The sequence below is a fragment of the Emydura macquarii genome, unplaced genomic scaffold, assembly GCF_026122565.2.
Source record: "Emydura macquarii macquarii isolate MOO-44397 ecotype Brisbane River unplaced genomic scaffold, CSIRO-AGI_Emac_v2 contig_1644, whole genome shotgun sequence".
Taxonomy (NCBI): domain Eukaryota; kingdom Metazoa; phylum Chordata; order Testudines; family Chelidae; genus Emydura; species Emydura macquarii.
The window spans coordinates 1,509,700-1,526,076 of NW_027131781.1; the positions used below are offsets into that span (position 1 = coordinate 1,509,700).

Here is a 16,377-nt window from a genome sequence, read left to right on the forward strand (position 1 = left end):
TGAAAAATCCTATACCGGAGAGGGAGAGAGTGTGGGGTCATTGGGTTGGGATTCCCACAATACAGCCTCCTCCCAGGGACCAGCTTTTAACTTTAATTTTCTAGTCACGCTTTTTGTCTGCAACGTTAGGTATTACTGCTGGTGGGTAGTAGCCACATCATCCAGCTAGCACTGATTTTCTGTGATGGGAGCCAGTGTCAGGCCCAATGTTTAAAGAGTGACTAAGACTTTCATTTTGGTTCTGCAAGGTGGTGTAATCCTAGCCAGAGCTGGTTCACAGCGGTGCCACCGTTTCTATTTCAAAGCGCACTAAAATTCAGCGCTAGTGTCAGAGTGGTTTGAAAATTGCTATGCTGGTGGGGGTCTGCAACAGAGTGTGAGGCACAGCTGTGGGGCTCCTTGGTCAACACTCCCAATAAACTGTTTTAAAAACAAATCAAGTTATGCATGGTGCACCTAGAGCCCTGGCAGGCGGCAGAGCCAGGGTTGGTACTATAGGCGCACATCTCTGAGATGAGGCTGGAAAGCGGAACGCATCCAGGCGTGGTCCATGCCCTGGGCACAGCGCAGCTGAGGATGGGTATGCTTCATGCAGGCTGCAGCCACACAGCCTGGAAACCAGCGTGGGCCGTAGGGAGCAAGCATTCTCAGGCCAGGCCACAGAGGCAAAGCCCTGAGATCAAGATGGGTTGCTGAGACCATACAGGCCACCGCCGGCCACGGTGTGGAAAGGTACGAGGTGCCCATAGCAACTTTCACGCCTTTGACCAAGTTTTGTTAGTGACTATAAATGTCCTGTGAAAGCAAATTCCTCCACCTACAGATTAGATCTGTCTCGCCACAGGTGCACGGGGTAGCATGAGTAGTCTAAACAGTTTAACCTGCATCATGCGCCGCTTCCCGTTAAGGTTCAAAGAATTAAAGAGCCTGGCTGAGTGTCTGCAGAGACATGAGGATTATATTGGAAACAAGGGCAATAAACCCTTGAGCCGTTGCAGACCCTACAACTCAGCCTCGCTCCTCACACTTCTGAGTGCCACATTTCAGGAAAGATGTGGACAAATTGGAGAAAGTCCAGAGAAGAGCAACAAAACCAATGAAAGGTCTAGAAAACATGACCTATGAGGGAAGATTGAAGAAACTGGGTTTAAGTTTGGAGAAGAGAAGACCAAGAGTGGACGTGATAAGAGTTCTCAAGTACATAAAAGGTTGTTACATGGAGGACGGAGAAAAATTGTTCTTGTTAACCTCTGAGGATAGGACAAGAAGCAATGGGCTTAAATTGCAGCAAACTGCTGAACTGTCAGGGTAGTTAAGCACTGGAATAAATTGTCTATGGCAATTGTGGAATCTGTCACTAGAGCTATTTAAGAGCAGGTTAGACAGACACTTGTCGGGGTGGTCTAGGTCAGTGCTTCTCAAACTTATTTGATCGTGGCCCCCCCCACCCCTTCTTTGTGGCTGGATTAGTTTACGCCCCTTCCCCTGCCACACAATGACATAAACCGATTAAGAAAAACCAACATACAACTCTCACCAAATAGGAAACGCAGCAAGGCGTTGATTGGAACAGCCCACGATCCACTGTAATAAGAGCAAAACTAAAACTGCCCTGGTGAGCGATGCTTGCAATTAAATGTGCACAGCGCCAGGCACTCGTAGCAAACGGGTTAAAGTACGGAGGGCAACGACTTTGTAAAATGCTATGCAAGCTTAACAGAAATCCATCCAAATGCACAGCGTCATCTCGAGTCCGATGCCCGGCACCAGCGGAGGAGCTGAGCTGAGCTGTCTGGAAGGACCAGGGTGGCTAGTTATTCATGACGGTGGGTAAAATGTGTTCAGTACGGTTTTTTGTTTTTTCCTACTCTGTGTCCCCCCAGTTTGAGAACCTCTGGTCTAGATAATGCTTAGGCCTTCCATACGTGCAGGGGCCTGGACTATATGACCTTGCCAGTCCTCCGATTCTATGATTGAGTCCATGCTGATTTACGCTAGCTGAGGAACTGATCCTAGGTTCCTCATGCGCAAAATACTGTAACTTCCTACCAGTCTAAAGCTGCATAGAAATATAATCTCAACTCCTGCAAGTCCCAAAAATGTAACTCACCTGTATCAGTGGCAAAAAAGCTATCAAATCCATCATTCATATGGAAGGATGAATTTCCAAATGGCAGTTTCAGATTGTGATGGGGCATGTTGTTTTGGGTTTTTTTTAAAACCGAAAAATTGTCGACACTGGTAATTTTGCCTTTAACTTTGGGCATGTAAGTGTAAGTATGAGAGCGCTGCTCCACAATGTTTGCATAACAGATGAAGCAACTAATTTCAGCTGGGCCTGAAAGTAATGAGATGCGTTCAGTTTAGCAGTTATGAGCTGTAACCACAGTCTGTTATAAAGTCTAAAGAATCTAGGGGCCGAGCTTCTCTTGATCTCCTGCTCACAAACAGGGAAGATTTGGTAAAGGAAGTAGAAGTGGGTGGCAACTTAGGCAGCAGTGACCATGAGATGGTCGAGTTCAGGATCCTGACGAAAGGAAGAAAGGAGAACCGCAGGATACGGACCATGGACTTCAGAAAAGCGGACTTTGACTCCCTCAGGGAACTGATGGGCAGGATTCCCTGGGAGGCTAATATGAGGGGGAAAGGAACCCAAGAGAGCTGGCTGTATTTTAAAGAGACCTTATTGAGGGCACAAGACAAACCATCCCGATGTGCAGAAAGAATAGCAAATATGGTAGGCGTCCAGCTTGGCTTAACAAAGATGTCCTTGGCGAACTTAAACGCAAAAAAGAAGCTTACAAGAAGTGGAAGCTTGGTCAGATGACTAGGGAGGAGTATATAAACACTGCTCGAACGTGCAGGAATGAAATCAGGAAGGCCAAAGCGCAATTGGAGTAGCAGCTAGCAAGGGAAGTGAAGGGGAACAAGAAGGGTTTCTACAGGCATGTTGCCAACAAGAGGAAGGTTCGGGAAAGTGTGGGCCCCTTAGAGAATGAGGGAGGCGACCTAGTGACGGAGGATGTGGAGAAAGCTGAGGTACTCAATGCCTTTTTTGCCTCTGTCTTCACAGACAAGATCAGCTCCCAGACTGCCGTACTGGGTGGCACAGAATGGGAAGGAGGCGAACATCCCGCAGTGCTGAAGGAACGGGTTCAAGACTATTTAGAAAGATTGGACATTCACAAGTCCATGGGGCCGGATGCAATGCACCCGAGGGTGCAGAGGGAGTTGGCTGAGGTGATTTCAGAGCCATTGGCTATTATCTTTGAAAGCTCGTGGCAACAGGGGGAGGTCCCTGAGGACTGGAAAAAAGCAAATATAGTGCCCATCTTCAAAAAAGGGAGGAAAGAGGATCCAGGGAACTACAGACCGGTCAGCCTCACCTCAATCCCTGGAAAAATCATGGAGCAGGTCCTTAAGGAATCCATTTTAAGGCACTTGGAAGAGAGGAAGGTGATCAGGAACAGTCAACACGGATTCACCAAGGGAAAGTCATGCCTGACCAACCTGATTGCTTTCTATAATGAGGTGACTGGCTCTGTGGATGTAGGGAAGGCGGTGGACGTGATATACCTTGACTTTAGCAAAGCTTTTGATACTGTCTCTCACAGTATTCTTATCAGCAAGTTAAAGAAGTATGGGTTGGATGCATGGACTATAAAATGCATAGAGAACTGGCTAGAGCATAGGGCTCAATGAGTAGTGATCAATGGCTCCATGTCTGGCTGGCAACCGGTCACAAGCGGAGTTCCCCAGGGGTCGGTCCTGGGGCCGGTTTTGTTCAACATCTTTATTAATGATCTGGAGGATGGGGTAGATTGCACCCTCAGCAAGTTTGCGGACGACACTAAGCTGGGGGGAGTGGTAGATACCCTGGAGGGTAGGGATAGGATACAGAGTGACCTAAACAAACTGGAGGATTGGGCCAAAAGAAATCTAATGAGGTTCAACAAGGACAAGTGCAGAGTCCTCCACTTAGGAAGGAAGAATCCCATGCACAGCTACAGACTGGGGACCGACGAGCTGGGCAGCAGCTCTGCTGAAAAGGACCTGGGGTAACGGTGGATAAAAAGCTGGATATGAGTCAGCAGTGTGCCCTGGTTGTCAAGAAGGCTAATGGCATATTGGGCTGCATTAGTAGGAGCATTGCCAGCAGGTCACGGGAAGTGATTATTCCCCTCTATTCGGCATTGGTGAGGCCGCATTTAGAATATTGTGTCCAGTTTTGGGCCCCCCACTACAAAAAAGATGTGGACAAGTTAGCGAGAGTGCAGCGGAGGGCAACAAAAATGATTAGGGGACTGGAGCACAGGACTGATGAGGAGAGGCTGAGGGAACTGGGCTTGTTTAGTCTGCAAAAGAGAAGAGTGAGGGGGGATTTGATAGCGGCCTTTAACTACCTGAAAGGGGGTTCCAGGGAGGATGGGGCCAGGCTGTTCTCGGTGGTGGCAGATGACAGAACAAGGAGCCACGGTCTCAAGTTGCAGGCGGGAGGTCTAGGTTGGATATTAGGAAAAAGTTTTTCACTAGGAGGGTGATGGAGCACTGGAATGGGTTACCTAGGGAGGTGGTGGAAACTCCATCCTTAGAGGTTTTTAAGCTGAGGCTTGACAAAGCCCTGGTTGGGATGATATAGCTGAGGTTAGTCCTGCTTTGAGCAGGGGGTTGGACTAGATGACCTCCTGAGGTCCCTTCCAACTCTAATAATCACTGAAGAAAGGGGCCTTTAAGTATATTCTCTGTCTTTCGAACCCCATTTCTACTGCCCAGGCTCCAGCTTTCACTCATGCATGTGGCTCAAGGAGCCGCACAGGAGCGGTGCAAGCCCTGGAGAAGTGCACTTGGGGCTGGGAGAAGCGCGAGCTGAGCTAACAGGTACCTTTCCAGGTTTAGTTTCCAGAATTCATGAAAACTCCTTCAATTCCTATGAGCTGCTGCATGTTGAACTGTAACACGTCCTGGAACGGAAGGGGGGGGGGGTACAAATAACTGTATAGTAACGGCTGGAACCCAGGTTTTGGGACAAACTCCCAGGGGCCTAAAATTCTGTTCAACCAGGTATGAACTTTGTGCCTACTGGACTCACGGTGCTAGAGTGCTGAAAAAGAGGTTGTTCTTGCCCCATTTCCAGCCTGTACCTGCAGCTGCAGGGAGTCCCAATGGCTGCCAGCACAGGGGACAGATGAAACATTAACCAAGTTCTCTGATCTTTACGAGAAGATCTGATTCCAAGGGAGAGCAAAGGGTTCAGAGTGTATACATCCATCCACGTATACAGCATGGAGATTAACATGGGCGTTCTTGTTTCAGGATGTCGAGCACTGCACAAATGCTAAGATCCCCGCAATAGTCTCTGGCTCAGCAGTATGTCCTCATTCCATCGTAGACAAAAGTACCCTCAGCATCACGGCCATCCACCCAAAGAATGATAGCATCACAAAGAGCCTACCCTATATGCACTGGTTAAATGAGTGCCTCTTGTGGGGTGCTAGAGGAATTTAACCCTAGCAGGCTCTGGCTAAGGCACTGCAGTACTAGTTGCATGGTTGGGCTGATTAACGACTGATTCGATTGTCATGCAAAATGTGAGTGACTCGTCCAGCCCCAAATCCATTCCTAGCGCCTGTGCCGTATGTAAACTAAAATGCATTTTTAAAAGTTTGCTTGAGGGTGAAAGAGGCTTTTAAACATGCTCATGATTTCTGTTTCACATTCAGCTGCTAGTATTTAATCTTGACTACTGCGTTGTTGGCTTTCCAGGGTCTGTGTTTGCCTGCAATACACAGTCACAAACAGAGCGAAGTACTTCAGTGACTTCATCTTTGGCAGCTTCCATTTACCAGTCGTGTAGCTGCAGGTTTAAAGGCATCCCAACCATCTGGTGTTCTTATACAACGATAATGGGGGTATGAGATAATTTAACCATTAATGCAACACACGATCTCTTTCCCAAAACAGACCGAGGAGGAGGAGGAATGCTTTTGCCTTGAGCGCTGTTAACTACACAGATGTGATTATTCATAATGTTCTTTGTTTCCGAATAGCAAAGGGCTTGTGCTGGTGGATGTGTGAGTGTATTGTGTTATTAATTCCACCACTATGCTCACTGCATGGATGAGGAGGAAGATATTAAACACTGTACTTGTACTGGCACCGCTCATTCTCATGCAGTTGCAATCCTGAGTTAATTATGCAAATCATCGGCAAAGGGGGGGAAGAGAACACAGCAGTGTAGGCTCCCCTGGGTGCCACGGACATGCTAGTGAGGGTCTTTGGACAAAACACCATGAATTGTTTTTGACCAAGCGTCCGTGTTCACCTCATAAGTCTGTCTCCAAACCCACACCGAGGGCTGAGTAAATACTATGAACACTGGGATAAAGTAGCTTGGCGAGGCAAGGGCCAAATTCACAACCCATGAGCTATAAAACTGCATAACTGGCAGGTCACACCAGGACCCAGAGATGGTGGCCGCAGGGCATGACTGCCTTGTGCAGACCTGCAATGTGTTTAAACTATTCACCCATTTCAAAAATGGGGGGGGCTAAATTTATCCTGCTTGGTCCTTGGGTGGGTACCCGATTGACAAACAGGCGGTAGTGCCAGGGGTTTCAACAGGACGTCACAAAAGCCAGTTTGCGTTGTAGGCGTACACGGGGGAGCATTACTGGTACACCAGCAGCCAGGTGCTGCCCTGTCAGCCCCAGCTAGCAACTGGACTTAGCAACCTTCGATAATTAAGTTGCAGGACAGCTGCCCCCAGACGGGTCCTGCCCCCAACGGCGGCCCCAACAGCACCAGTGCCACGGGTGAGGACAAGAAGTGAAGCTGATATGTAGTTGTAAAGCGGAGGGGATTGAGGTGGGTGGAATGTAGTTAACTCGCTGGGAATGGGGCCAAGACAAAAGGATTAACACCCCTCTGCTTATGACAAATGCCACCGGGGAGGGAGGCTTTATAGCCCACCACGCGGCAGGCTTTCGGGGCCGTGCTGCTGCAGGAGGAGCCCTCTTTCGGCTGACATATAACCCCTCCCAATGCCCGCGCACTGCTGTAAGCGTGACGTGTGCCAGCCAGGGCCACACCACTGCCGCGTCCGGCAGCACGCAGCTGTTCCCGGCCATGCGGCACCCGCGCGCTGACACGGCCTGGGCACGCTGCGTGTCAGCCCTGGCCGCGCTGAGGCCAGCAGCGTCTGTCCTGCAGACGAAGGGGTGCCCAGCCCGCCAGTGCTAATGCGGGTCCGCCACTGCTGGGCGCCCAGGCTCAGGCCCCCGACTCAGTGGGGGACACCTAAGTCTGTGGTTGAGGGGTGATGTCACGGGGCTCCTGTTTCGCTTAACAGCCAGGCGGGAGGGGGGGGGGAGGGGGCTCAGTGCGCGGCTTGTGCCCAAGTGGGGCCGCGCACGTCTAGCAGCGCCCGGGCGTGTTGCCCAGACAACCTCACCCGATGGGGGGGGGGGGGGGCGCCAGAGGCACATATTTGCACAACAGCGGCACGGCGCCCAGTGCGCTGTTACGCAGCGTTTGTTGTTGTGTTTATACCACCAGCCCGGCACTGCTGGGGCACGTGGCTGCCCACCCGGCACAATGCAAGGCCATGCACTGCACCCTGCCCCGGGGGCAGCAGAGCTGTAACTGCAGGCACGGCGCCCCCTTGGGACACCGCCCCCTAAAGTGGTTTTGGGGGGGGAGGGGACACAACACCCACTGCCCAGGCGTTCCCCCTGCCGCCTGGCGCTGTGGCCAATGCTCACCCCCCGGCCCCCCCCCCCCAATCCTCGGCTTGACACCGTCGGCGGCTGGGCCATTAATCCTAGACATCCCCCCCCCCCCCCCCAACCCCCCCGCACGGCCAACTTCCTAATCTGTGACAAACTGGCCCTTGAGCACTGGAAATGCCCCCGCCTCTGAGGGCTCCACCCCTAAACCCCCCCCCACTTGCTGCGCATCTCTTCCTGCAGGACTCCAGGGGTGGCCTGGGGGGGGCAGCGGGGACTCATGCACCAGGGGCTAGTGGGGGCGGGGAAGCCACGTTCGGGGTGGGGGGGCAGGGAAGCCGTGCGCCCCCTGGGGGGGGGGGGGCGGAGGCGCTGCACGCTGGGGCAGGATGGGGAGGCGTGCGCCAGAGGTTTGGGAGTGAGCATAGGGAGGGGAAAGCCCGCAGAGGGCTGCGATCCATGTGTTTGGGGGGGGGGGGGGGGGGGGGGGGAGGTGTGTGACTGGGGAGCTGTGTGCTGGGAGTTGGGGGGGTCAGGATGGGTGGGGGAAGCCCTGCTCTGGGGGGGGGGGGTGTTGCCTGGGGCAGAACAGGGAGCCATGTCCTGGGGTTGGCACAGGGCTGTTCCAGGGGGGGGGGGGGGGGGGGGGGGGGGGGAGAGAGAAAGCTGACACACACACACACACACACCCCAAGCAGCAGAGGCCGGGTACCTGCACTCTCAGGGTCCAGGCGGCCGTGCTAACAGGCCCTGCGTGCGCCTGGCCAAGCCCGTCAACACCCAGCACCCGCAGGCGCCGTGCGTGACTCACCCGCCCGGGCAGCCCCTGCTGAGCTGAGCTCCACGCCCCCCCACCCCACGCCTCGTCCGAGCCAGGCCTCGTGCAGGCCCAGGCACGGCAGGAAGAACTATGGCAGCTCCCCCCCCCCCCCCCGCCCCATCTCAGGCAATAGCTGAGCAATAACGCCCCCCCCCCCCCCTTGTCCCGCGCCCTTCTCACGGGGGGCACCCACATTGCGGGCGTTGAGCCCTGGCCCCGGCCTGCCCCATGGCACCAGTCCAGGGACGCCCTGGAGGGAGGGAGTTGCACTGGGAAGACAGGTGCCCCCCCCCCCAAATCAGTTAAAGGCGTCGCAGGGCAGCTGGGCCCCTCTGGCTCAGGCCGCGCTGGACAGCTGCAGTGCGACAACATGCAGCTGCCAGGACCAGCTTAAACTGCCCCCCCCCCGGCCGGGTCTGTCTGTGCAGCTGGGGGGGGGGGGAATGTCCCTCTCTGCCACTGGGCCGGGCCCCCCCCCCGGCCTCATCCACACCAGCGAGCACAGCTGGAGCGAGATGCATTAGCACCTTGTTGCCTTAAACCCGCGTCCTCGGCCCCAGCCGCGCTCGCTGCCGGCCGGGCTAGGCCGACGGCTCAGGCCCTGCAGTGTCGGCCCCGTGAACTGGACGCGCTGGTGCAACTCAACAGCCTCGCTCATGCAGGTGTTACGTTGCCGCCTGCAGCGCCTCCGCCCCGGGCTGCACACACAGGTGTCACACGGCTACGCTCGCTACGCTCATGAGTTAGCAACAGCTGTACTTGGTGCTGGTGTGGTCTTAACACATGCCTCACACACACACACACACACACACACACACCCTCCCTCCCTCCCTCCCCCCCCCCCCAGCTACAAGCCGTGCAGGTTGTGTGTAGTGTGGCTTTCCCAGGCAAAACACTCTGAGCGGCGCCTGCCCTTTAACACAAGGCAGCGAGCCTGGGCTGGGGCAGAACAAGGCCAACCCCCGTCCTCTCCTCTCCCTGGCGCCAGCTAGGAATTTGGGAACTTCCGGTTCCAGCACCAGCCCGAACTTGGCCCCAGGCTGCCTGCAGCCCTGCCACCTCTGGCCGGAAAAACCTGACTCACCCCCGCCTGAAAATGAAGCTCCGCGGTTGCGGCTGTGACTGCGGCGAGGGTGGCTGTTTAGACCCATCTCGCCCATCCCGGCTGGCTGGGCGCTGTGCGGGGCCCGAAGCGCAGCGGTAAGGGGTGGCAGACGGTTCTGTTGGACGCTGGCAGCGCGGCTCATGAGTGCAGCGTGCTGGCCCCGCACGGCGTGCGAAGGGATGAACGTGCCTCTGGGACTATGGCCCTAGCACCCACAGGGTGAACGACGCCCTGTGCACGCAGCCCTCCCCGGCCTGCGGATTTTAAAGTGACTGACATGAGGCAGGAGGCGTGTGCCTACCCCCGCCTGACCAGAGCTCTCGCCCTGAGCCCAGCAGAGCAACGAACACGTTCTCACCCTGCCAGGTGTTTTTTTCTAATGAAGCTAAAAGTTTATGTAAGACAATCCTCAAACTGCCGCCTTGAACCTTTCCGGCAGAGGCAGCGCGTTCGCTGCTGCCTGCCAGAAGAGGCTCAATCCACAGGTGGCTAATGGAAGCGCATTATTGCGGGAGCCTGACACATCCAGCGTCAGCGTTGTCTGCTGCTGCCCATCGCTGTGGTCTCGCAGCGCCTGCAAGGGGAGGGGGGCTGCACCAGCCCTCTGGCCCCATACACCCCTGCACTGGGGCCCTTCCTAGCCAGCTCCCGAACTTCCCAGCTGGCTCTTTCGTCTAGACGAGACTGAGCTAAGCCACCCGCTCCAAACGCTGTGGTGCAGGCCCGTCTGTAGCACACACCTACTGCCGTGGAGAGCACCAGAAAAGCAAAGGAGAGGCCAAGCCATTGATCTGAAAGAGGAGCAAGGCTGCCCCGTCCTCACGCTCCGAGGGGCTGGCTCTGAGGGTGGGCAGGGGCTGGTGGCATCGCCAGCACACCCACGCTGCTGGGGCCAGTTGGCGCTCTGCCCTGTCTAAACGGGCACGGCAAAACCACAAAAAGCAGCTCCCCGGCAGGGACAAGTTTTGCCGCCTGGTGGCCAAGCGCCGAGCAGAGAAGTGGCCGCGCGTTACCTCGAGCGAGCACGTCTGGCTGGTCCTGGGCAGCGTCGCGGGCCAAGCCGGGGAGCGCGGGGAAGAGTGGTAAGGCGCCGAGCACTTTGCCCAGCAGCCGGGGGCCCAGGCTCAGCACGCGCACTGTCACCCCCCGGCAGCAGTGGTTGATCATCCGCAGGTGGACGGTCACTTTCGTTTTAATCTTGATCAGACACTTCACCATGCTGGTAAGACCGCACTTCCTGCCGCCTCTGCTCCGCTGCCCGGTGCAAGCCCCGAGTGGGCCGGCCAGCCGCAGGAATGCGCAGGGTGCGGCTGCAGCCGCGTCACCCACTGACATACATGGCTCTGGTGCCGCTGCCCCTGGAGTCGGCGCTATTTTGGGATTCGATATTTATACCGGTACCTCGCTGAAGTGAGCGTGAGGGAAGGCAGCTGCCGCTCGGGGGGTGGGGCGCCGGGGCTGGGTTAGAATCCTGTTAAATGCTCTTGATTTCGTTCCCTGGAGATCTGCAGTTGTTCCGTTTGCGGCACATTCCAACGTGCTATAACGCTCAGTCCTGCACCACCATGAGCACAGCGCAGCTGGCCACAGGCTCCTGGCCTGAACTCCCCTGCCCCCCGCCAGTCGGCACGGCAATCAATCCGATACTCCCCGTATCCTTTATCGCCCTGAGCCCATCAACCGCGCAGGACCCCCGAGAACGTGCTATGGGCTGAATCCTGCCCACAAGGTGCAGGACGGGCCCCTCTCGTCGGGCCGGGTCGGGCTGTTGGGAAGCCCAGAGAGGCAGCAGCCTTTCCCAAGGGGGCTACTGCTGTGTTGTGCCGGGGCCATGCGCCAGCCTGTGTAACAAGGGCATTCTGCAGCTGCAGTGCGGCCGGTCTCAGCGCCTCGCTGCCCTACGCCTGCCACCTGCACGCAGCCGAGTGCCAGGCTTTTGGGCTGGTTTCCCCCGGGAAGTGCTTTGTTTGGGCTAGGACACAGCGACTGGCAGGCACCCTGCCCAACCCGCCTTTCAGTCTCTGTGCTTTACACCACCCTTCCCTTCCCTGGGACCCTCAGCTGCTGCCCAGGCAGGACAGGGTCTGGTCTGTCCCCTCCTCTCGCAGAACAGACCGGTCTAGCGCTGGGAAGAGCTGCTTTCACTCAGGCGGCAGAGACTGAAGTGAAGCTGAAAGACTTCGCCGTGGGGTAGATTTCAACAGCAGGACTCGTTTCGCTGCCAAGAGCTCCTGCCAGGCTCCTGGGCGTGACGCCCTGTGGCCACATTTCTAGGGGTCCGCACATGAGAAAAGGTTGAAAACCATCGCCTGGAAAGCCAGCTGCTGTTTTCTAAACACACACAGACGTTACCCAACACTGCACACTGATTTCTGGAGATTTGGGGTGTAAGTCAATCCGTGAAGAGCTCTGGAAACGCAGTGCAAGGCCCTAGCAGCCAAGGACAGGCCGTTACTGGGGTTAAGAACAAGCCCCAAGGGAAATACCAGGCTGGCCGAGGTAGGAAGCTTCTCACCTCTCCTTTCCCCGAAGGCAGCAGAAGCAGCACTCCTTTTCTGCACTGACTGGAGTCATTTGGTTCTGCCTGGCCTGACAAAGTCCCGCTAGAGGGGGCGGGGGAGGGCGGGGGGCGGGGAGGGTTGGCCGGCTTGTGGCTAAATCTGACTCCGCTTGTCTCAGCTCTGCTGGCTCGGCCTCATTCACGGACAGTGACACACACGTCAGTGCCACTCCCGTGGATTTATGGGCCCCCCGTGCTGCACGGAGGCAGTCTGGGGTTTTGGCCCAGCAAGGGCAGGTGCCGCTCTGCATGTCTCCGAAAATAGCCCCACTGTGCCCCTTGTCTCACTGCCCTCCGCCTCCTGCCTGCTGCCGGATCTCGGTGCTCCCGACCCAGGCTTCCACACGGCCCTGCCACTGGTGCTGAGCCCGATCCGAGCAGCCCTGCTATTGCCATCCTGGGCTCGGCCCAGCAGACACTGCCCGCGGCCCCAGCCTAGTGGGGCAAGGGCTATAAACCTCTCAGAGGCCTGGGTCTGCATGAGGTGACACAGTGCATGTCTGGCCTTGTGCATGGCTGGCTCCTGGCTCTCTCCTTCCTCATCCCTGGCTCGTAGCAGAAGCAATACCCAGCTGCCCCAGATGTGCACTTTCCCCTCTCTGCGTGTGTAAAAGCCCTGGACGGTAAGTGACTGCGGCGCCAAAAAGTAGCAGCGTGCAGAGCTAAAGGCTCCATCCGTTATGAACATGCTGCATTAACCGTCTGTGCCAGGCAGGGCTCAGCGCAGCTGCTGCAAAGAGGAAAGAAGTAGCTACATGATCCTAGGGAATGTTCTGGCCTCTCTGTCGCTCCCGACAGTCCCATGGATTTGGCTTCCCTGGGTGCCATGCAGAGGAGAATTTGATCTGCATCCCCAGATCTGCCCCTGACTTTCAGTGCGGCTGGGGCGAGTCACTCAGCTTCTCTGGGAGGCAGAAACGTGGCTCTGTGAATGGAGCTGACACCCCCTCCCCCCGCGCACAGGTGTGCTAAGCTCGTTCCCTCTGCTTGGGGATCCCTGTGAGAGCCCCTGAGGAAGGTGCTGGGATGGCAGTGGTGGTGTGGCAGGGACCAGCTTGTCAGATATCGCTGCGAGGCGTCTGACTGGTGCTAGGGAGGCAGGCAGGAGAGACTGGGGAGGAGGTGAGCAGCCCTTAGTGCTGAAGGAACAGGGTCAGGACTATTTAGAAAGGCTGGACATGCACAAGTCCAAGGGGCTGGATGCAATGCTTCTGAGGGTGCCAAGGGAGTTGGCTGATGTGATTGCAGAGCCGTTGGCCATTATCTCTGCAAGCTCGTGGTGATCGGGGGAGGTCCCGGACAATTGGAAAAGGCAAATCTAGTGCCCAGCTTCAAAAAAGGGAAGAAAGAGGATCCAGGGAACTACAGACCGGTCAGCCTGACCTCAGTCCCCAGAAAAATCATGGAGCAGGTCCTCAAAGAATCCATTTTGAGGCCCTTGGAAGAGAGGACGGTGATCAGGAACAGTCAACATGGATTCACCAAGGGCAAGTCATGCTTGACCAACCTGATTGCCTTCTATGAGATAACTGGCTCTGTGGAAAGCGGTGGACGTGATATATCTTGACTTTATCAAAGCTTTTGATACAGTCTTCCACAGTATTCTTATCAGCAAGTTAAAGGAGTATGGGTTGGATGAATGGACTATAAGATGGATAGAGAACTGGCTAGATCAATGGGTAGTGATCAATGGCTCCACATCTAGCTGGCAGCCGGTCACAAGCGGAGTGCCCAGAGGTCGGTGCTGGGGCTGGTTTTGTTCAACAGCTTCATTAATGATCTGGAGGATGGGGTGGATTGCACCCTCAGCAAGTTTGCAGATAATACTAAGCTGGGGGGAGTGGTAGATACCCTGGAGGTAGGGATAGGATACAGAGTGACCTAAAATATTGGAGGATTGGGCCAAAGATAATCTGATGAGATTCCACAAGGACAAGTGCAGAGTCCTGCACTTTGGACGGAAGAATCCCATGCACAGCTACAGACTGGGGACCGACGAGCTGGGCAGCAGTTCTGCAGAAAAGGACCTGGGGGTTACAGTGGATAAGAAGCTGGAGATGAGTCAGCAGTGTGCCCTGGTTGCCAGGAAGGCTAACGGCATATTGGGCTGCATTAGTAGGAGCATTGCCAGCAGGTCACGGGAAGTGATTATTCCCCTCTATTCGGCATTGGTGAGGCCGTATTTGGAGTATTGTGTCCAGTTTTGGGCCCTCCACGACAGAAAGGATGTGGACAAGTTGGAGAGAGTCCAGCGGAGGGCAACAAAAATGATTAGGGGGCTGGAGCACATGACTTATGAGGAGAGGCTGAGGGAACTAGGCTTGTTTAGCCTGCAGAAGAGAAGAATGAGGGGGGATTTGATAGCAGCCTTCAACTACCTGAAGGGGGGTTCCAGGGAGGATGGAGCTAGGCTGTTCTCGGTGGTGGCAGATGACAGAACTAGGAGCAACGGTCTCAAGTTGCAGGGCGGGAGGTCTAGGTTGGATATTGGGAAAAACTTTTTCGCCAGGAAGGTGGCAAAGCACTGGAATGGGTTACCTAGGGAGGTGGTAGAATCTCCATCCTTAGAGGTTTTTAAGCCCAGTTTGACAAAGTCCTGGCTGGGATGATTTAGTTGGGGCTGGTCCTGCTCTGAGCAAGGGTTGGACTAGATACCTCCTGAGATCCCTTCCAACCCCAATCTTCTATGACTGTATGACTTGGCTTGTCTCTCACCCCAAGGACAGGAAGTCATGGTCCTTCTGATCTGAGTTTACAAAGCCAAGAGAGGAGGGGGTCAGTATTGCTAGACGTTAGCATCTCACGCTGGTACCACTGGGCCCCTGAACTCAGGTCCCAGGTTATGCCACAAGCACAATCAGTTTGAAGGTCTCATTTCAGTTCCCTTTTCCGTACATCACTGAACCTCTTCCAGGAGTGTCATCTGCACAGGAGATACTGTCTGCAGGAGCAGCCTGGGGCGCTGCAGGCCAGGAGAGGGGGACTGCGAGGCTGCGCAGGGCGTGGGAAGCCTGCACACTTTGCTTCCCTGCAGCATGCCCGGCGGCGGGTCGCGCAGTCTGCCCGTTTTCACAGGCAGCACCAGCTCCCTGATGACTCAGGCTAACGTTAAAGTTAGATACTGAGAGCAGGAGCCAGAGCCAAGCCTCACTGATGCCAGTTCTGCACTCTGCCTGTCAACCGACCCGTCCCCAGCACCATGTGGACAGCCTGCCTTCCGTCCGACTCATCTTCCCAGCTGAGGGATGGGACACACATCTGCAGATTCTATCTCTATGTTCGGAATTCGGAGGATTTCCATCCTCAGCTAAACAACATCCTAGTTCCCAATATCTCCCGAGCGCCTGAAGCTCTCCAGACACCGAGGGCAGGTCTGCGCTGGAGCGGGCAGGGTAGCTTCCAGTGTGAGCAGATGCACCTGCAAAATAAATTGCTCAGGAGCCATCGGCAGGTTCAGAATCATTTGCAGAAAGGTTTTGACAGATAACTTCAAAGAGCAAATATATCTGAGAAATCTGAAAGCTGCTCCCAGGAAATTCACAAAGAGAAGAGGCTAAATGAGTTGGCCACATTATTTGCTGTGAATTGTTCCCTCGGCTCTACTTATAATAAGCTATAAACTCATTTCTAGGGTGAATTCAGAGTTAATTCTAGGTGAGTGGCATTAAAACCCAGGCCTCGGGTACTTCCAGCTAAGTGCACTGCCATAAAATACAGGGAACAACTCTGCTACCTTAGGCCTCCCTTACTTTTCTATGGTACGTTTCATTTATCCGCTGCTGTGCAGACTTGCTACATCTCGCGCTGCAACGCCACCAGTCCTGTCAATACAGGAGAGTCCTACAAGTTCTGGTGGGAGTTAATGACCAAAACCATTTTTTTTCCTCATAAGTGACCTGTAATGACGAAGTAAATATGTTTTCATGTAACAAATGTCCCAGATAGCAGGGACTGAGGGGCACTCAGCACATACAGAAACTCCTCTTATAATAACTACCCCATTTCCACTTCTCCCAAACTGGAGAGTCCAGAGGAGAACAACAAAACTAATGACAGGTTTAGAGAACACAACCCGTGCGAAAAGGTTGAAAGTACTGGGCATGTTTAGTCTAGAGAAGACAAGACTGAGGGGGCACCTGCTAACCGTCTTCACATATGTAAATGGCTG

At 55.0% G+C, this 16,377-nt stretch overlaps 1 protein-coding gene across 7 annotated transcripts in view; it reads right to left on the bottom strand.

Moving 5' to 3' along the window:
- Positions 1-16,377, bottom strand: part of FRMD5 (FERM domain containing 5) — a 305,266-nt gene that overhangs the window by 4,022 nt on the left and 284,867 nt on the right. The gene's annotated exons all lie outside the window — the stretch shown is intronic.